Source organism: Coturnix japonica, chromosome 5 (genome assembly GCF_001577835.2).
Source record: "Coturnix japonica isolate 7356 chromosome 5, Coturnix japonica 2.1, whole genome shotgun sequence".
NCBI lineage: Eukaryota > Metazoa > Chordata > Aves > Galliformes > Phasianidae > Coturnix > Coturnix japonica.
Genome location: NC_029520.1, coordinates 4,594,925 through 4,616,350, shown reverse-complemented (window position 1 = coordinate 4,616,350; position 21,426 = coordinate 4,594,925). Strand labels below are relative to the sequence as shown.

General features: G+C 40.4%; 1 long non-coding RNA gene across 7 annotated transcripts in view; it reads right to left on the bottom strand.

Moving 5' to 3' along the window:
- Positions 1 to 21,125, bottom strand: part of LOC107314369 — a 48,946-nt gene extending 27,821 nt beyond the window's left edge. For 6 of the 7 annotated variants that reach the window (XR_004307543.1, XR_004307539.1, XR_004307540.1 and 3 more), the window contains exons 1-3: positions 20,955 to 21,125; positions 1,384 to 1,497; positions 175 to 1,230 (exon numbers count right to left, since the gene is read on the bottom strand). This is a non-coding gene — a long non-coding RNA (uncharacterized LOC107314369). The remainder of the gene's footprint in view (positions 1 to 174; positions 1,231 to 1,383; positions 1,498 to 20,954) is intronic. The other variant, XR_004307542.1, reaches the window with a different exon arrangement.
- Positions 21,126 to 21,426: the final 301 nt, after the last annotated feature.

Sequence of the window (21,426 nt, the reverse complement as noted above, 5' to 3'; positions counted from 1 at the left end):
AGGACATTGTGTGCGCTTTGTTTTTTCATTCTTTGATTTGTTTTTGGTTTTTGTTTTGTTTTGGGAATAAGTAACAGCACCAGGGATGAGTAAGCAGTGCCACCTCAGGCACGCTTCACTAGCTTGCAAGGGATGGGGATGCCCACCTAGATCAGTTCATCAGCTCAGACTTACCCTCTCTTTGTCTTCAGCGCCTGGTCACTGCAGATTCCCACCATGCCGTGTTCCACCACCTCAGTGAGGATGGCCATGTCAGCCACTTGGATAGCAACTGACTCTATCGCTTCAAGGAAGATGTCTCAGTTCATCACACAAGAGCACTTCAGGTGTGTTTGTGACACAAACCATGGTTCACATTGGTTCAGTTTACTTCCATTAGGTACATCAATAAGTTTTTATAGGTCCACGACTGACTTAGGCAAATTTCCCAGTTATACATTTCTTCTTGATGGGGAGCTGTTGGCCAAGAGCTCATGAGTGAGCAGTGCACTCTTTCCAAGACAAATGGAGGTTTCTTTGCTGTCCGTGTAGAAATCCAGATGTCAGCAGAGTGTTAGGGTAAGAGCTGGTGATGCAGACACAATTAGCGGACATTGCACCTGCAGACTTGCAGCAGTTATTAATGTTGCTTAGGAAAAAACGGTCACAAACAGAGATGTCAGACTCTGAGACTCCTTAGAAAATTATGCTGTCAGCAAAAGGCCAGGCAGACCCCTGAGATGGAAGCACGTGCCAGGAGGTTCCTTTTGCTGGGAACGCAGAGTTTTCCCCTCAGGGACTAGGGGTTGGCAGCTGCACACCTGCCTCCCTCTGCAGCTTTCCGAGTGCCTCCCCAGATGGGAATGTTTGCTGGAGATGGCCCATGCTGCTCTGAGCAGCTCCCGGAGCCCTGTGGCTGCTGTCAGGGGAAGGAATAGCAAGTGAAACATGGCATCATTTCATTTCATTGAAAGGAAGTGGATAACACAATGGATAAAACAATGTTTGTAGTCTCCATACATGGATGAATACTGGTGTCTAAAAGCATTCTTTGAATACAGGAGACTAGCAGTAAGCACACAGGAGTTTTTAAATGCTTCCAAACTGCACTGCAACGAATTCCCATCATTTCATCTTGGTTTTTACAGTATCCATCATCATGATACCTAAATTAGTGATGTAGTGCCCCACTCCAAAGACCTCATTCTTGAAATAGTTTGGCTTTTTCACTTTAACACTGAAGGTCTCAACCTGAAAGGCAAAGAGCTTTGCTGAAAATTCCCAGAGCAAGAGAGTACGGAAGCCCTGGAGCCACAAGCACTGCCACAGCCCCAGAGAACAGTCACCATCCATTGTAGCCTGTGTCCTCAGTGGTCAACAAAAGTGAAGGACCCAAGGAGATACCTGTGTGTTCAGCATCCCATCAGTCAGCTGCTCTGTGCAGGGAACTGGTTCTTCAGTTAAGGTCCTTTAGGCTGCTCTTTCTCTTCCATGACGAGAGAATGGGGAACTCACCACCTGAAAACATGATAAGAAGAGATGATGGAACTGTGACATTTATCCAGTCACAAATCTTTTTTTGAGCACTCAACGGAATGTGGCAACGTGAGGTCCTGGTAGCAGCCCAAGGACAGTTATGCATTCAAAGTTAATCCTGAAAGCAAACTGATAAATTATTCCAGGAGTGAGATCAGTGCTCAGGTCTCCTTATGCCTCCAGTGAGCTCTCTGGGTGTTAAGTCTCACTAATGCTTTTCTCTTTCCTTTGGCCCAATAAGACCTGAATCATGTTTTAAAAAGCAGAGAGTTGAAAGGCATCACAAACACCACCTGATCTGCAGATCTGACCTGATCTGGGATGAGCTGGAATGTTTGGTAATTAAAAGTTAACTCCTTCCTTATGCTTCTGCATCCTCTTCTCCTATGAAGTAAACATTTTAGAAAACATATTGCTTTGCTGTGGGCTAAGGAGAGCAAAAAGAAGGGTTGGACATTCGTCCTGTGGTCAGACAGTGAGTGAGCTCTATACTGGTGGGGCACCTTAATACAGTTACAAAACTACATGGAGGGCAATGAAAGAGGGATATTCTGTCACTTCTCCTTTTGTGAAGCCACACATAACACCAAGTTAATTAAAGCTTCTTCTCCAAGAAAAAGGAATGTTCCATTTGGTAAATTTAGAAACAGCTGGTTAGTTTTATCCATTACTTTTCTGCTAACATCAGTTGAGCTCATTCAGCTCTCTCTTTTTATGGAGCTGTCCTTCCTATGCTACCTGATAGCTACTAATTGCTGCAACTACATTTCTGAATTGCAAATTTTCTGCACTGATAAAAACTTTGATTGCCTGTCAGCTACACATAAGGAAAAGATCACCAGTGCTAAATGAGGTGTTCCACGCTTGGATAATAATGCCTAATGAATTATTCAAAAAAGAATGCTTGAATGAAGCAAACAATTTGAAGGGTTACTAGCAGCCGTAACAGTTCAACAGCCAAAAGAACAAAAGTATCATCCTGAAAATTACACTAATGATTAAAAAATGCGTATTAATTCCACATTTGGAGAAAAAAAGAAATGCCAATCTGATTTTAAAGGTTAATCATTATTTTTTCACTAATGCTCTAATCTCTGGGAAAAACACCCTTTACCAATATTTTGGGACATATAATATTATGACATAACATATTTATATAATTTTCCAGGCATTAACCCGCTCTGCAAATTTCAAATTTCACTGTAAAAGCACCAAAAGCCCTGTCTGAAAACCAGCACTGTCCGCAGGATCCTCCCCACTGCTTCCAATGATCATCGGATCAGGCCCATTGACCGACACTGCAGTATCATGCTGGATGCCTGGTAGTCAGGCATCACTGACCTTGTGCGGTGCTCTCAGGCAATGGGCTGTTGGATAATTCACAGCATCTGGATCACTCCAGAATGACTTTGGTGTGGGGAAGACAGAGTCCAGCTCTCACCATCTACTACATGAAAAGATCTGCAAAATGAGAACGCAGGTGGCAGAAACAAAACCCACACATTCAAATTAAAACAAAAGCAATGGCTGTGTTAGCAAAACTGCTAAAATTATTAACTTCTTCCAGACTAGATTTGATCGTAGCTTTAAAAAAAGTGGATGGTGCAGGAAGAAATGCTTTCTCTAAATGCTGCCTGCTAAAGGGAGAAGGATCGAAGGAAAAGAAATCCTTAATAAACCATGAGAATTTCATGGATGTCCGATGCTGACACATTTTCAGCTTTCATAAAAAATATATTTCCACCACTAAAAGCGATAATTTATTATGACAGACTTCTCTGGTTGCCAAAAAAAAAAAAAAAAAAGAAAAAAAAGAAAAAAAAGAAAAATCTGAGACCTAAATCCTAAGGAACATCTCCTGCAAAATACCAGCACTGCATATACACGAAATAAAGCAGCACAACAGCAGCAACATGTTTATGTGCTTTGCTGTTGAAAACCTCCCAACTGTTATGGTTGGAACTCAGCTAGAGAGGACATGCCGTCATTTGCTGAGAGGGATCATAGTGACAATAATACGTTCACTGTGCTAAGGAACTATTTCTCAGATAGCATTTATTAACATGAAACCCAGTCAACCACTTAGCTACCTCTGCTGCAATTTTACAGCTATAAAGCCTTTGGTATTAGATGCCAATTAGTGATTTTATTATAAAGATGTTCAATGTCAAGATAACACTTCTTCTCATTTCTGGCAGTGACACTGAATGGTGGATAGAAGAAATGACTTCAGGAAAGCTTAGCTGACCATCTGCTTAGGCCTGCTCACTCACTGATGATTAATCCTTTCCCTCGAGGACAATGTCTCCATGTGTTTCTCTTGCTGTCTTTTTAATGTCACAAAAAGAGGTTGATAAACACATTCAAGTCACAATTAAAAAAAACATTTTAACTGACCAGTTGCCACTGATGATATTATCAGACAGTTTTAGTCACTGTTGTAACAATGCGTTTAGTGGTGTTGATGTGAAGTGGAGGTGAAGTTTCCTTAATGTGCCTCCTACCTATTTCTATGTTTAAGTGACATTTAAATGTTTACCTTGATGCTTGTAAACAGGCACTTGGCAAGGGTGCAGGGAAAGGTTTGTTTTCCAGTCACAGAGACAAAATCTATGGAAACAGTATTTGCAGGACAGTGCGGTAGCTGCTTTTTGCCCTTGCTTGGGGTGGGGGAGAAAGGAGAAAGAGGACCAAAAATCTAACAGAGGTTTTAAGGAGATTGCAGTGATTCCTTCCAGGCTCATTTAAGTTTCTGCCAAATGCACAACTGATTGTTTTTTCATTTCATGACAACAGGTTGCAGCACAGTTGTGGGCTCATGAGCCTGGTGAACATACAGGAGTTACCTATGTGCTGGAACATCACAGTTGTGACATGGAAGCTGTTATAATAAAGAACCAAGAAATACTGGGTCCTACCTCTTTTCTCTCATGGCAGACTGCACGAATTTTGCTCCACTTTGGAGGCAAGCTCATGCTCACAACACTTTACAGACCCATCCTGATGAAGAGGTGATTTGCCAGGAACAAACCTTCGCTGACAAATGAGGGAGCCAGCTTTCATGAGGGCTGGCAGTTGCAGAGCTCAGCACCTCTGGCCTCAGATCATATCTTATTTATATTTTCAAATACAGACCTACAGGCCCAATTTCCTGTGCTCAGGGCCTGACCTAACTTTTCATTTATTCCCCTGCCTTATATTGCATAGCACACTTTAATTGCTCCACTTGATCCACACATGCAAATAACAGAACAGTGATTCTTAGCAGTGCCATCACGGAAGCACTATAATTCCCAAGTAGCTGGGCTGATTTATCACCTATCTGATCTTAAGTAAATTCAGCCAGCAGAACAGTTAATGATGATCTGCTAGCAATTGGCTGTAAATACCATTCAACACCTACGAAATTAGTGGTTTCAAGCTCCATGTCTACATCATTATGTTTACTTTTATGAGATCTCTAATTTAGAACATATCAACCTCTCTCAGATGAAACGCACTGAACACCTGATAAGTCAGAAATCAAATAGCCTCAAAGGAAGAAGAATAAGACCTAGCGATCTGAATCCATTTCATTCTTGGGAAGGAATCACGGAGAGGCACTAACTCTCCAGCTCCAGTGATGAATTCAAGCATCTCCACATAGACAACCTCTCAGTTTCCTTCGCCATTTCCAGACCTGTATTTACAATGATTTTCAGTGGGTAGATTAAAGGATGTAGACTACTCTGTGACTTGGTGGCATTTCTATGTCTTCAAAAGTTTTCGCGTTAACAAACTTTAAGAATCAAGGCTTTCAGCATCAATGACATTTGGTGTTTTCCATGAATTTAATTCAGAGAACTACTACTGCTCCTTCTGTGGCTCTATGGGATGAAGATTGACATTCTTCAGCACAATCCCTCTGCAAATAGACTACTTTTAATACATCTCTTAATAGCAATTTTGTTCATGAAACTGAGGTAATGGTATGGCCCTGAATTATCCTACTTCTCCTGTCATAACATTACAACTTCACACGCACACATTAAAGAAGGCAAAGTTAAGACAGTCTATCAGAATTACCTGGCAAGGTTATTAAATAGGCTAATATTTAATATAACATCTTTAACAAGAAAATGTAAGGACAATGTTTCAACCTTCCTGTTGAAATGGACACACCACTATTTTATCTTAAATTTGCCACCAAATATTCACTACATAAAAGCTACTTCTCAGTCCAAAATGCCATAGAAATTAAGGTAAGTTGTGACATAAAAGAAGCAAATAAATATTAGGGAGAACATAAGAAGGACAGAAGTTATTACTCAATGAAGGCAGATTTGACTTCTAATTTCATTGACAAGATATGGAGTGGGATTTTCAAAAGCCCTGGGGTGACCTGGAAGCACTGTAGGCACTGCAGTTAATACATAGGTAGCATCAACCACAACAGATACAAAAGATCAAAATAACACTACTTGATAGAGCAAATTCTCAGCAACAAAACACTATTTTTCAACAGAGCCACCACTATAAGCTACGCATTTTTATTAGCATTGAACAAGAGACTGGACTGTCAAGTCCAGTTGTGCTTGTAAAAATCTGCACCACTGTTTTACAAGTGCTATTATGGTAGATGGTTGCTGCTAGGAAAATATTGCCCACACAATCCATCCTTCATTGACTCGAACAAGTGGAAGACAGAAGATGCCAAATCAGGACTATATGGTGGGTGTGTCAGGACAATGCAGCCAAGATTGGCAGCATGCTCCTCAGTCTTCAAACTGGTATGGAGCCTGGCACTATGAGAGTTAAAAAAGCAGATATGGAAAGAGCAGTCAAGCATGATGTGATAACTCACACCACAGATGGATGGACCTATCTAGTGTAAGCCTAACAGTAACATGACAAGAAGGAAAGAGGAGGCAGCCTGAAGAAAAGGAAAGTACTTGGTATAGCATGAAGGAGATTCTGCGGAAGAATATAGCAAAGGAGGAGAGGTAATTACACAGGTGGGCTTTTAAGATGATTTTGTCTGAAGTATTTTTTTCATATGAAGACAGCAGTAATGCGTGCTGGCAGTGTACTGTCTACTTAACCAAAACAGTAAAGGAAAGGACAAAACTTTAAATTTTGCATTGAGATAAAAGTTGGCTCTTGTAAATGATTTGCTTGGAAATCATCAGGGCATACACATTAACTTTCAGTGGAATTATATAGATGTTTTATACAGGGATAAGAGGAGTAATCCTCACAGATGCTCTCAAGGGATGGTTGCTGACATGGAAAACTATTTTACCCAATCAAACTTTTATTTTTAATATGAGATGAAGGATCTAAGTCATTTAAGGGTTTTTCTGTTTACCCCTCAAGCTTCCTGGAGGCAAGAAAGAAGCCTCTGTGATCGATAGTATCAAATGATATGAAGAAGCATAGAGCAATACATAATGAACGTACTCTTCTTTAAAGCAAAGACTGTCTTCTAGGTAAGAAGTCTCTTTCTACATCATAACCTACAATTAGTCAAACAGACCGATCTTCCACAGTAGGTAGAGGATAAAAAGACCTGGTTTACTGGAGTTCTTAGAAAATGGAAATTAAACTGCAGGTGGAACCTGGAGTAAAATCTGGATTTGTTGGGTTGCTACAAGTATTAGCTAGTAATAATACATAAGTGCCATTTCATCCTGCGTTCCCTGTTTTACCCGCTTCTTTTCAATGCAGTCATGACAATACCTTCCCAGAGCTGAATGTGGGTGGTAAAACCCATTAACTTTCAGCATATACAATCCATCCTCAAAAAAATTCTGTATTTCAGTACTTCAGATACTTCCACTGAAATCACTTGCGCTCTGTTTTATTCTCCTATCACTGCATGTTCCTCCCACCTAACAAGAACACATTCTTTATCCTAAGAAATTTGACAGGGCAGTAGACAGGATTCTTCCTCTTCACAAATAAAAGCTATCAATTTCTGACAGCTCAGTGATAAACTCTAGTTAAAATTTTATATCTAAAATTTTGTGTCTTAAAACTCTGGAAGCCAAATGATTCAAGAGTCCCAAGGAGACTGCTCAAAAATTGAGAAAACAAGAGCATCCAGGCACTCAAAAACATTAGCTCTTACTTCAAACCTATCTGCTAAGTCCATGAGAAGTTCAATTTAAAATGAAATCATAAGCCCAATTGCACTGACAATTGTAGGCGCAGTAGAGCATCTGGCCTATTCTGTTGAACCAGAAATCCATAATTAACAGGATATTTTTTTAAGTGTTGACTCAAAAGCTGTTGAGTCTGCAACTGAATTCTTCTAGCCTGAAACTGAGGAGTAATGAAAACATGCTACAAAGGCATGACTTTCGTTTCTCTTTCTATATATATTTGATTTGCAAGATGTTTCCAAACCATAAAGAGATGGCTTTGTAAACAGAAGATGCAATATGATCCTGAAAAAGAGGCAATTCCTTGCCTTCACAAAGCAGAGCTCAGATGGTAAAAGAAATGAAGGAAAAACTAAGACAATAGTGACAGATTTTCATAGAGACATTTCAAAATGTTGACATTCAAAGTAAATTCAAAGAGATTAAATGCCTTTGAGTAGTTAAGAAACAAATCACATAGATCTGTCATCTGCATAGCACTGGAAGCTGAAACTAAAACCATCCTGATAACTGAAAAAAACAGGAAGAGAATATTCCATAGAACTAAGGCCACATCCACCAACAGAAAATAAGATGACTAATTCTGATTAGATGTTAATTTAAAGGAGTCACACAGTTAAGCATGTTATGACCATAACCAAGATGTCAGTGAGGACACACCAGTAACCTGTGGTCATCAGGACAATTCAGGCTGACTGTGTCTGTCCCTCTGCTGTAATGCACTGAAGTACCCCAGTATCCTACCCAAATGTTACAACATAACACTTCCTTTAAAAAACAGTCAGACATACCTTATTTTTCTCCTTTCACTCTGTCACTGCTGGCACCCCTAATTGTCTTTTTAGCCTTTTATCCCACAAATGTCCCTATTTCTTCTCATGTCCGTTTGTACCTGGCAGCACTGGAAAAACAAATAACAAAATGGACAAGAGCAATAAACTTCAACAGGAAGATAATCAAGTACCTAAGCAGGTTCTGTGCTCAGCTTTTAAATTATTTCCCCTCCTGCACAAATTTTCTAGGCTAGCTACCTTGTAGTAAAGGTTGCTTTGTCCAAGTCTTCTAGACTGACTTCACATTTGTTGTCTCGTTATTGAGAACAATGTGCCTTATTTCACATTTCCCAGTAATAAATTTAATTTGCCATGTGTCAGCTCAATTATTGAGCTGATCTAAGGCATGATGAATATTTCTTGCCACTCATTTTGTGCTCAGTATGCATCATAATTTAGTATCATCAGCAAATACAGTGAGTTTACAGTGGGTTCTTCTAGCTAGGTAATTTATTTAAAATCTAACTAAGAATTCAGGTATTAAACACTCTTAACTCTTCCCTTTTGAGGACTAGAGATCCCTCAGCAGAGAAAATTAATTTTCTCCCATGTATTACTATACTGTGTTCTTCTCAGTCCCTGTTAGGTTCATCTTCAGAAGCAGCCTGTCATGTAGATCCTTATCAGAGATTTTCTGAAAACCTAGATAAAATATGTCATATGCACTGCAATTATCTACTTTATAACTCCTAAGCTCATTAAAGAGGTCAATTAGTCATTATTGCCTTTTTTAAACCCCTCTGGCAGCCCCAGGTTAGGCTTTGGCTTTTTAATGCAGGCAGTACTCAAACTGAGCAAGTGCTCCCAGGAGCCGAGCACTTCTGCAGTCAGAGCTGAGAACCAGCACTTTTAGAAGGGAAAAAAGGGAAAAAGAAAAGGAAGGTAACTGCCCACTGTTCCACTCATGTATTAAATATTGATGAAAAGACTGAGAAAATAGAGATGAAAATGTAAGGAAATCACATCTGAGAGAAGAAAAAAAAAAACACAGAGAGAACAGGGGGGAAAGGGGGATGTGAATACTGCAGTGCACTTTTGCAAGCAGAAGCTGAAATTAGCAGGGGGGTTATCTATTTGTAAGCAGAACAAATACAATTAGATGGTCCCCCCGCTAATTTTGGCTTCTGGTTGCACAAGTGTACTGCAGTGCACACACCTTCCTTACCATTTCCTCCTGTTCTGTGCTTTCCAGGCGATATCTACAAAGCAGCAAAGGAGGAGTGCCTCCATTTTAAGCACTGACTGTGAGCTCCTGTCTAGGATGCCTCTCAGCAGTTTGTTAGGAAAACAAGCACATGGATTTTGGATTGTTATTAACAAAACCTTCCTCCCAGCACTGTTGTAGAGTGGTGCATTGCTGGAATAAGCAAGAATTCCACAAATCTCATGGCTGCCTTGCTCTTTCCTCAGAGCCCCACTCCATTTCCCTTGTGGGTCACAAACAAGGTCACATACACACCTGTAAAGATGGGGAAAAAAAACCCAGCTGAGTAAAGAGGTCAGGAGGGAGAGGGGTGCCCCAGTCCAACCTGAAACTCAGCCTAAGACCATTCTGCAGATTATGCCTTCTCTTTCGACCACAACCTGCTCCCAACTCGCCACTGCGATATTCTTTCTGCCATTGCTGCGGTGCAAATTGGAGGAGAAAAATGAAATGGAATAAGAGAATGAAAGAAGGCTATTCCTGCCTCGATCTCATTATCTCTGCTGAAAAAAATGAGCAATCATGGCAGTGAGAAACAAAATCTCTAAGGAGTGCTCACTCCAGGCAGAGAAAGCGACAACAGAGGGAGAGAGAACATTAATATGTGCTTTTCAACCAACTGTGTTCAAATTTACTACTGGACTCTATCTTTCTGTTATTAATTTAGAAGTGTTTCTAGTTTACTCTGTAATTTGTCCTCCACATTTTACTGAATTAGATTTCTATTTTCCTCTTTCATTCTTTTTTCTTAGTTTTGTTTGTCAGAGTTACAGATGATCACATTTGCAAGTTTGCTTTATCTATATTTCACAGTTGCAATCTGGGCTGTCCACTATCTTATTACTGTGTGATAAGTGATAGCTGCTATGACTGCATATGAACTCGTTTTTCTGTGTTCCTTTCATATCCCTTCAAAGTTGGCTCGTCTGAAATAAATTGTTTTGTTGCACCTGGCAATTATTAGTTTGGGCTTAACAGTTTTGATTTCTAAGTTAATTTAATGTGTAACCTTATCATAGTTACTCACAGACCAGGACTCTATTAAGTTTATTTTTATTTTCTTTGCTATTAATTGCAGCCTCATTGGGACGTACATATATTGGAATGGACACCATTTACTAACATCCACATCTTACGTGCCTCTCAATTAATGAAGACAACTGCTATACAGAGGCAGGTAACTCACACTAATAGTTCTGAGAGTATCTTCTTTGTTTTGTAGTTGTGTTTTATAGTTTTGTGATTAGGTTAACAACAAATATTTCCATATAGAAAAAGCCAGTCTAGCAATGACTATGACAAGTTAATTTACTTATTAATATTTTAATATCAGCGATGTACTGAGTTCCTTTTTTTTTCTTTCCAAACTATTCTGCTATTTATGGCCCCGATTCTCCCTTGGAACTTGATAATCATGATGAATCCTATGAAAAGCCACAGGGGCCTTCTCAGAAGCAGGGCTAGGTTAATTTGTAGCCAGCCAAATATCTAAGCAGTTGAGTTAGAACAAGCAACAGAACTCAAATTTTCTTTCAGTGCTTCCCAAACTGACATATTGAAAACCTTGGCTCCAAATGACCTAAGGTGCACTGCATCTATTGTTTGTGTTTAAAATCCCTGATGGTTTACAGCTGGAAGGAAGAGTAGATGCTAAGAGATCAATAGTGAAATATAAGAAGCCATTTGCATGGTACCACCAGTAAAAGATAAGCACGTGAACAAACAGGTAAGACAGTAAATTATAAGGAACAAGCTGATGATGCTGGAAGAGAAGACACAGGAGGAGGTTTTTACCTTACAATTGAGTAAATAGCACAGCCACGGGGAAGTGAAATAGTCTGTGCATTTGACCCCACATATCAAGTAGAAAACATTTCCCTTTATGTATTTAAAAGTTACCCTGTTTGTGATGGCATAATATTGGTTTTGGTGGATGGGAGCATATGTTAATATTCTCCTCTGCTCACTTGAAGACCTCCACACCAGAACTGTGAGTAATTAAAAATGTTTCAGTGTTCAGCCCTTTAGACTCAGAAATGCTCAGATCTGCATCTCCAACATACTAAACCCACTGAGTATTCTGTAGAAAAATCCCAAGTCTGGGAATAAATATCCTGTTCTACCAGCTGAATGCCATCATACATGCAGTGCAGCCCATGCCAGGACCAGAAGCATTAAAGGAAACTGCTATGTAAATCAAATGTGGGCTCACCTGCTAGGCAGCATATGTTTCGCTACTGTCAAACCCAAGGGCTCCGTAAAGAACTGAAGTAGATGCTTATCTCACCATCTGAACCTTTTGCACAGATCGTGTCACAGCGCCCACATCAGCAGACAGCTCTGTTGGGAAACGCAGCACCCTTTTTAACACCAGTCTGCCAGCAATCTGAGACTTGCTGGGAGTGGTTTTCTTCCATGCCTGGCAGCCTTGGCTATCTTAAGCTTTCCTAAAGTGACATGCCGGAATCCCCCCCGTGCGTACTTACCTGGAGATACGTGAAGTTCAGTGAATTGTGAACTTTCACAACTGATTTACATGTTCCAGGTTTTAATACCCTCTCAATTCTTAAAAGGAGGACTGTCTTTAGCTGCATTTGACTGAGATTATTCTCGACATGGCCTATTTTTCATGGTACTCATTTATTGTACTTGGTAATTAGCTATATGGCTTCTTTTATTGATTTTTCTCTCTGAGTGTACTTTATTCCCATTCCCTACATGCTGGATGCGGTGTTTAGTGACATCACTTTTGTTTATTCTGCAGTCTGGCATATTTGATAATTCATTCATTTCTTCACATGACATAAATTGGCAATGAATAAACTAAGGTTGGAAATAAAATGGTTTTGGCTGTCAGAGGATGGATAAAAGCACTGGAAAGGCTGCCCGGTAATAGGAATACTGAGGGCCAAAAACCCAACTGCTTTTTAGATGAAGCTTAATCAGTTTCTGAAAGGGTTTGTAAAAGCTAACAAATTGGCTCTGATAATGAGGAAATGGGTCCCAAAATACAGAATGCCTTTTCCAGGCATATAAGGGATGAGTGTGCACATGTAAGATGACTCATTGTCACACAGTATCACAGCATTATGTGTGTGTGCACAAAGAAAAAAATAAAATAAAATAAAATTAATCATAGTTCGCTATTTGTAGACCTTTTTTTTTTTCTCATTCCCTTGAAAGGCTGTCTCTAACTCTGAACCACTATTGTTTCTCTGGGGGAAATCTGACTCTTAAAAAAGCTAGAGGTACATGCATCCAATTCTTGATGCAGTGGGTACGTATGGTTTCTATGTCTGCACAAGTTAGCAGGGAACCAGATTCTAATTTCACAATACTTCTCACAAAGATCAGACATCACTCTACTATATGCTTTTTGGGGCACTCAGTTGCAACCTTTCTGTCTTTTTTCAGGTTTTCACATTTGTCTGGAGACAGATTTTGGGAGGTTGTCAGATGCACCTATCTGTAACACATTAAGCCTGGAAGCAGTGAAGGAAACACACACAGAGCAAGCATTCCAGCTTCAGCTGATTATTCAAATCCTGATTACCTTCAACAAGAAACACATTAGTGAAGATGTGGAAAAAGGCTCAGTAGCAAGCTCTGGCCATATAACCATTTCTTCTGCAATCAAGAGCTACAGCACGACACTGCATGGGACTGTATTTGTGCAAAGAGCAGACATGCAACACAACTTCCAAGACTCCATCATCTCCATGTGGCTCACACACACCTCACAAAGGGAGAGGGCTAATGTCTGAGGACCCTACTTATCTATCAGCTCTTCTCCTATGCTCTCTGAACTTCCTTCCAGCTTAGTTTGCAGTCATGGACCTACGACCTCTTTTCTTGGGTAGTAGCTGGTGACAAAATTCAGTCTCTGCTCCCTTTTGGTGCATTCTTCAGTTTCTCTGTATCTCTAACAGTACTGGAGATGGATGGGAACCACAATAACACAGAAACCATTCAAAATGCATGTCAGCTCAGCAGCAGCAGAGTCTGATAACATCCTCATTTATAACAGCTAGATTATATCTGCACCTTTATGCTGAGATTTTTTGCAGTACAAGACAATCAGTGCCAGGGCAGCTGCCAAAATCCCCTAAAGTGCCTCAGACCAGAACCCTGTGCCTCATACAAGAAGCCCTAAAGAGAAAGGAAAAACACTTCCTACCATGCTCTGTGACCATGACGACAGCAGATACGTTGGTTGTGACCATCTGAGAGCAGTCCCATGACATTCACTGTATACCAGCAGAAAGGTGAAAGGCAAACTCAAGCTGCTATAAGCACAAGACCTTGGAGCATCAGCGTTTGAACAAAAAAACAAGCTGCTTTCCAGAAACAAGCTCTCCATCACAGCAGACTTGTGATTCCATTTTTCATATTCCATGCTCCACTCACTCAAGTCACAGCCAGCAATGACTTTTCTATTGCTACAAGGGCAAGGGACCATGTTTGAGAAGATGAATGGCATGGGATAGGGCTGAAATTCTCTGCTGCTTACCGATAGGGGTAAAAAGCCAGGAAGGACAGTTATGTAAATACCACTAGCCATTAAAAAAAGTAAAATACACAACATTAAGACAAATAGTTTCAGCACCAAACAGGATCAGTAAAGCTGCTTCTATCTGAAATGGCAATACATGTGTAAGTTTTTGTTTAGTCTTTTTCATTGTCAAACTTAGTTTCACATATTAAACCAGAACTGGAGTTCACCGTGCATGGAAGAAAGAAGTTACCACTCCTTGAATCTAAGAGAGGGCAAGGGAAGAGGTGGAAACAGAGTTTTACTGTGGAGATCTAATCAGGGCCACAGATGAGTCTCTCCAGCCTGAGAGTTTCTAGCTGCCTGGTGGACTGTTGAAAATAAGAATCAGCTCCTGTCACTTAAAGATATTACCATGGCTGGGAATATTCCAGACCCCACATAGTGGGAAACTTTCAAGGTTAAATTTGTTATTATAAATAATCTTAAAACTTTTTCAAGCACTAACCTGAATGCTCCCAGTCAGAACATGCTGGAGCTGACCTTTGTCACTTCTGGCAGGAGGGTTCAGTGAGAATGCAAATGTGACCATCCCACTCCACTCACCAGGCAGCCAACAGATACTAAAATCACCAGATCACTCAGGACTGAGGATAGACCTGAAAAATCAATTTAACAACAAACAGCTGCTTATCCCTATTTTGAGTCAACCTATAACACCAGATCTGAAAGAAAACTGGTGTAACTAAACAAGTCAAAGCAACAGTAGTTGCAATCTCAGTTTAGTTAATCACAATGACTTTTAAATATTTAATGTTGGAAGTGTGAGAAAAAGGCAGAAATTGAATTGAAACTCAATGTCAAGACATGACAATTCCAGTAATGTAATGTGTTTGCATGATGGACTACTAATAAAATGCTCTATATAATCAGATGTACAATGAAAATGCCTGTAAGTATCTTGTCATGTATTAGATGAAATGTGGAGTATTATTTGGCATCAAAACCAGCTGCTATTCCTTCAGCATCCATCCCACTTGCAGTAGTTTTAGAGATCAACACAAAGGCATAATAGAGAAGAGAAAGAAGAGAATGATAAAGATATGAAAAATGCCTGTTTAATTATGCTCCAGATTTTATCTCTGTCTCATATCAGCTCTCTCCCTTTCCTCTCCAAGAGAAATAACTGGCATATGCGGTATTCTGAAAGTAGATTGACACAAAGGAAGAGAATTGGCCATGTCTCCTGGCATTAATCTCCCTTCACAACAGCCTGTGATTGAGTCAGAGCTATTATTCTCACTTTCAGGTCTGAGTCACTATCAAAAAGGATGCTATTTCTCCAACATCCTTTCCAGCAGGGATATACACTGGCTGGCAGAGATGGTATAGAGCACTTTGAGTCCTACAGAATTTACTTTGGCTCTTGTTTTTGACCTATTCACAGCTCATTCGATGAAAACACAAAACCAAAAGGAGGACAAGGAAATAATATTGCTGCTTCAATTTCCTCATCGTCTACTTTCTTACATCTGTCTCCTTTAGTTTACCCCCATGACAGCATCTAAAATGCTATCTTCCTCTGTCACTATAACCACACTGCCACTTGAAAACCCCTCTCCATTAAATTTTAACTCATCTCCTTTACTCCTTCCATACAAAAAAACCTCAACTCCCATCGCAGCTTCTCTGGTCCTCTGCCTTGTGCTTACACACACCTGAAAAGATTAAGTGGAATCCTTATTCCGTTCTGAACTTGAGATCAGACCACCAGAAATACCCACTCTTACAACTCACACCTGCAGTCATCCTACAGCCCTGCTGCCGAACCCAGCATAGGGCACCTGGTACTCTGAAACATCAGTTCTCACCTTGCACGTCATGTCTCACCTTGCACATCACTTCTGCTCCCTGCCCTCAGCTTCACCTCAGCAAAGTCCAGCACCCCACCCCAATGGCAATCAGAAGCAGGAACAGCCCCATGTAGGAGGAAGAAGCCCAGAACCACAACAACCTGCACAAGTGAAGAAATGGTACAACTCCTGCATCACTGACCCTGGCTTTAACGTTCCAATCTTTGTTTCCCCTCCAGCTTTTTTCTAAGGTGACTTTTTATTTGGGTGGAGAAGTGGGAGAGGCTTACTTTGGATGGAGTACTTGCTCCCGAACATCCTCTATTTATCTTATTTCATGCTCTTCACTAAAGAACTTGAGTGATTTCTTCAGCCAAATTTCTCGGCTCACCACCTGCTTTCCCTGCAAACACCTGTGGAGATCTGAAGGCAGAACTGTGTCTGTTGTTGCAGCTATGAAAATAATGTAGGACTCACATCATGCTACCCTTATGCTTAGTCCCTCTTTCATCAAACAGAATCCCTGAATCATTTTATTGAACCCTTTCCAGGACCTGTTCCAATTTCTCCGACTTATTGAACCACAGATATTAGGTGTGACTGGCTGTGGGTCTGGCTGGCAGATGCATTTTAATTTGGATGGTCCACCCAGAATTCATGGGAGCTCATTACATGCAGGAGATCCTGTCACAGCGCCTCTATTAGCGAAAGGATATTCCACCAGCACAACTGGGTGCTAGTCCCCTGGGCACCTGTCCTGAGCCCTGCCACCTCAGCAGCAAAGATACTGATGCTCCAGAATAGAGTCATTTCTAGGAGGCTTTGGATAGGACCATCTCTGTACTTTAGGAGCCGAAAAGATGACACCTATTTGTTGTTGTTTGTTTTCACCTTACCTAAAGCTTTTTTCTTTCATCATTTCCTGTCATCTGAATAAAAAAAAAGGTTAAGCTACAGCTTAGGTACATTTTTGTGTCTGGACAAATCTCAGAGCCATCACTTAATCCTTCATCCAGCATCACACTTTGCTTAAGTGACTTTTCAGAACTAAGCCGATATGGAACTGACTGTAGTATTTTATTCTCGCTGTGAAATATTCTTCCCCTATGTGACACCAACTAGTCTTGAAATGCTGTAAAAATGCTGACAGAAGAAATACCAGAGAATAGTTTTAAAAAGCTTGTGAAGGATCAGTAGGTCCAGAGGTGGTTTTGTTGTTTTTTTTTTCCAGCATAGGAACAGCTAGGGGACATTTAAAACCAAACGGAATGAAATCCTAGAGGACACAAAAGATTTAGTGCATTTCAGGGAGTCACCAACATGAAAGGTAGCATATTTTGGTGGAGGCTGGAGGGGACAGGATCTGATGGACAGTATGTCAGCCCCACAGTGGTAACAGGGCAGCGGGGTGGGGGCGGGGGGCAGGCAGCACTGCTGGAACAAAGGGAAAGCAATGAAATGAGAAAGGTAAATGAAGCGAAGTGTAGCATCAGGCAGAGGCCCCAACATCACAAACACAGTCACAGTGTACAGTCTCATAGATCCCCGGAGTTTTACATTGAAGAGAAGTGACAAAATCATCAGTAGAGAAATGAGAATGACCAGCAGAAGCCTGAGGAGGAACAGTGTGAGAAGAGAGTCAAAAACACTAAAGAGCTGCCTGAGGTTAGTGCTACTGGACTATGATTTATGAAGGGATACATTCAGAACTGCCTCAAAGGTTAAATGTGAGCTTGGACAAGAGAATGAGAAAAGAAAATCTTTAAGAGTCTGCGATACAAGCAAGATACACGGCACACATAGCTCAGCTATCACAACTGAATCCCTGAATGGCAGCTCTTTGCTTTACCATCCTTGAGTGGCATTCTCTGTTATGTCTTTGCTGTTTGAACCCAGATATCTCCACTTACTACAGCACGTGAAACACAAAAATAAAGGAGCCCAAAAATAAGGCTGTGGAAGGCTCATTAAAATCATACTAGCCTCTCAGGACTTGGATTTCAAATGTAAGCACTAGTCTACATACATGCTTACAGTATGGACGCATGTATGCAGACATAGAAATACATAGATTAGGTTGCATATTCTGCTGCTCATCAGATCTCTTTAAGTACTATTTAGCTGTGTTTTAAAGCTTTTTTTTTTTCTCAGTAATTTATATACAAATGCAAGTAATTCATACAAACATCTCCCACAGTGTCACTTTGGAGACCAAATTGGTACCTCCCACCTCATGGTAGAGTTACATTTATAAAAGCAACTCTCGTTTGGGCTTTTCCCATGTCCTTACTGCATTCTGGAAGAAGCCATCTGCCTTTCAAAGCAGGTTGTTCCAAGCTTTCTTACCCAGACCCACAAGCCACATTTCCTCCTGTGCATTTGTCCACCTACAGGCTGCAATCTGCACCTCCTGAAGGGTGGAATTTGTGGCCAGTTAGTTTCATTCTGCTCCATCTATAATGATGGGTATTATTCTGCTTTTCATTTGAAACATATAGACATTTTTCGCTTAGCTTTGTTACATGTTTAATTACGACCTTAGGTTCAGGTGGTATAATTTTACTTAAGAGATATGCCAGAACTCAAGTACTGACATCTCCAGGTTTCATAGAAATTGCAGGGATCATAGAAATTTAACTTGATAATTACCTCAGTATTTCAAGTCAGACAATCACTCTATAAAATAATTATGGGTTGTTGTTTATCCAAATTCACTTTGCTACTAGGTTACCATAGGTTACAACATATGATGTTACATTGAAATAGAGGTAGAAATGTATAATATACCCAAATGCAAGGCTATTCAACCAGATGTACAAAGAGTGTCAAACGACAAAGAGAGGCACCTCTTTTCCAACATACGAAAGTATAAAATAGCAAATACCACATTTTCAGTTAAGGGATATTCAGAATTCTTTTCTACTGTCTCTTTAGCCACAGAAATCTCTTTCCCCATGGGACTTCCAAATGTGCAAGGTTCACAGTGGCACAAATAGGAGTAAAAATATCCTTTGCATTCTTCTTGCATGAAATATTCAGTAACAGGCCCTGTATAATCTCCTTACACCAACAGAAGCAGCCAGCATTTCATCATGATTCTTGTCACAATTACTGTGATTTAAACTATAAACTGCAACTTGCTAGGGTTTCTTTCTTCCGTGTTGAAAACAAGAAGCAACTAGCAAAGTCCAAAAGGGAAATATTTTAATATCTCATAATTTGATTAGATTTTGTCTTTGTTCACTTATTTGTTTGAGGGTTTTTTTGTCCTCAGAAAGCCAATGTTTTTGCATTACCTCTTGCATGTAAAGATGGAGAAAAAAAATTACTTGGCATGATTTCCATCATGTTGATTCTTCTGGGTTCTCAAATATTATGATCCATGGAAAGTCTGGATTCATGCTTACTTCTACTCTTCATTAAGTCAGTTGTAGTTGAATTGCTGGTAGGGCAGGCTGCTGATACAGTAGGTGGGCATGCTGAATAAAATACATACCACAGCTGTACCTGCACTTGTCAGAGAGCCAAGCTGCTTTACGCCAGTCTGTTCTCCACTGCTTCCTGGTCATAGCCCATCTGTTTCTGAATTCATAAAATGCTGAAGAACACAAATATCTGAACCTATTATAGGTAACATGCTTCCATTAAATTCTGATTGTGGAGCTGAGACTCAAATTGGTAATGCATCCCTTTCAGATTTGTCAGTAAAATAGACACCCACTCATAGACATTACAGTTAATTTCAAAGACTTTTCTGTGTAGGGACTTCAACACATGGTGCACCTGGGCAGCACTCTTGCAGTTGTGAACAAGATAAGAACCAAAAATAACTACCAAACCAGAGTACGGAGGGTTACTAAGACAGATTAGATAAAAACCTACATATAGGGAGAGGTCCCACAGTAGGAGCACTTACAGGTGAAGCAAGCCAGACAGCTATTAACCTGAAGTTTACCGATAGCTTAAAAGTCTGCATCACTCTTCAGTTGGATTCGATAATGATAGTGCAGGCAAAGACAATGGAATTAATCACACTTTACCTTGTACATATAATCTTTGCACTGGGGGTGAAATGCTCAACTTCGCAAGGTCATTTCCATAAAAACTAAGAATTAGAGGAACTCAGCAGGCTGTCAATAACTGATTTAATAGGAACAGACTTTAAACAGAAAAAGTAGGTGAGGGATCTATCCCCAGGAAATTTGCTGCGAATACCTACAGTACCTATGATTAAACTATCTGTCCTCTGGATGTCATCATTGCTCTTTTTATATGCTGTTGGTTAAAGGTGTATTTATGTAGAAAATAACTGTAGCCCTAAGGAAGCTGGCTTGGGTGCATCATTTTTGGTAGCTCAGTGCATTTCTAATTAGAACTGAATTCACAAGAGCGCAGTCCAGATCATTACTATTTATGATAATCTACAATGAACCATTTTCTATAATGTAATGCAAAAAAGGACCCCCCGTGCACATTTCATTTGATGTGAATTCACATCTCTGCTTCAAGAGGCACTTTATGCCTCTTCACAAAAAATTTCCATCTTTCCATATGTGCAGCTGAGACATAGCTGCCAGTCAGCAATCGTGTTTGCAGTATTTGCAAAAATCTTCCTTTTAACATGGAATCATTTCCAAAAGAAGGTTCTTGGTTTCTCCAAGAAAGGAAAGCCCCATTACCAACAATATGCCAGAGTAGAAAGGAAATACATTTAGAGTGCACTTCACTGTGGCAAGGACAACCCTGAAAAATTTGGTGGAGAGTGCAGCAAAACAGGGCATTGCAGATATTCACCCTATTTCTATGAGAGCTTTTTTAAGATATAACAGTGAAAGAGACCAAATAGAAGCAGAGCCTAAGCTAAATCATTCTTCCAGCATGAGGCAGAAGGTTGATTTCAGATCTTCTCAGTACCTTTCCAGTCCAGATGAATCCCAAGACAAGAAGGGGCTCACTGTCCTGTTGCTGTTGAGTCTGCTGGCAGGTGGTGCAGACCAAGCCGGTCTCAGCTCACTGGTAGTGCAGGCTGTCACCTGGGCACTTCTCCTGAGCTGTGCCAAATCGCTTTTGGCTGCTGTCAGCATCCCTCCTGAAACAGCAGAAACAGTGTCAATTTCAGCAGCATAGGGACCACTCTGGAAATCTTAGAAAGATAAGTATGATCTCCTTCTCCCTTCTGTGTGCTCATTGAACACTGAGTGTTGTCAGAGAGCTACTATGCATCAAAAATAACAAAAACATCACTTCTGCAGAGGAATTATCAACTTTCTGAGAGAGAAGCTGCCCAAGTGGTACAAGGCAATGCTCAACATATTCCTTCCTAGCAATAAGGATTCTCCTCTCACAAGATCAATCTGAGTCACAGTTTGCACAGGAGCAGAGGGAC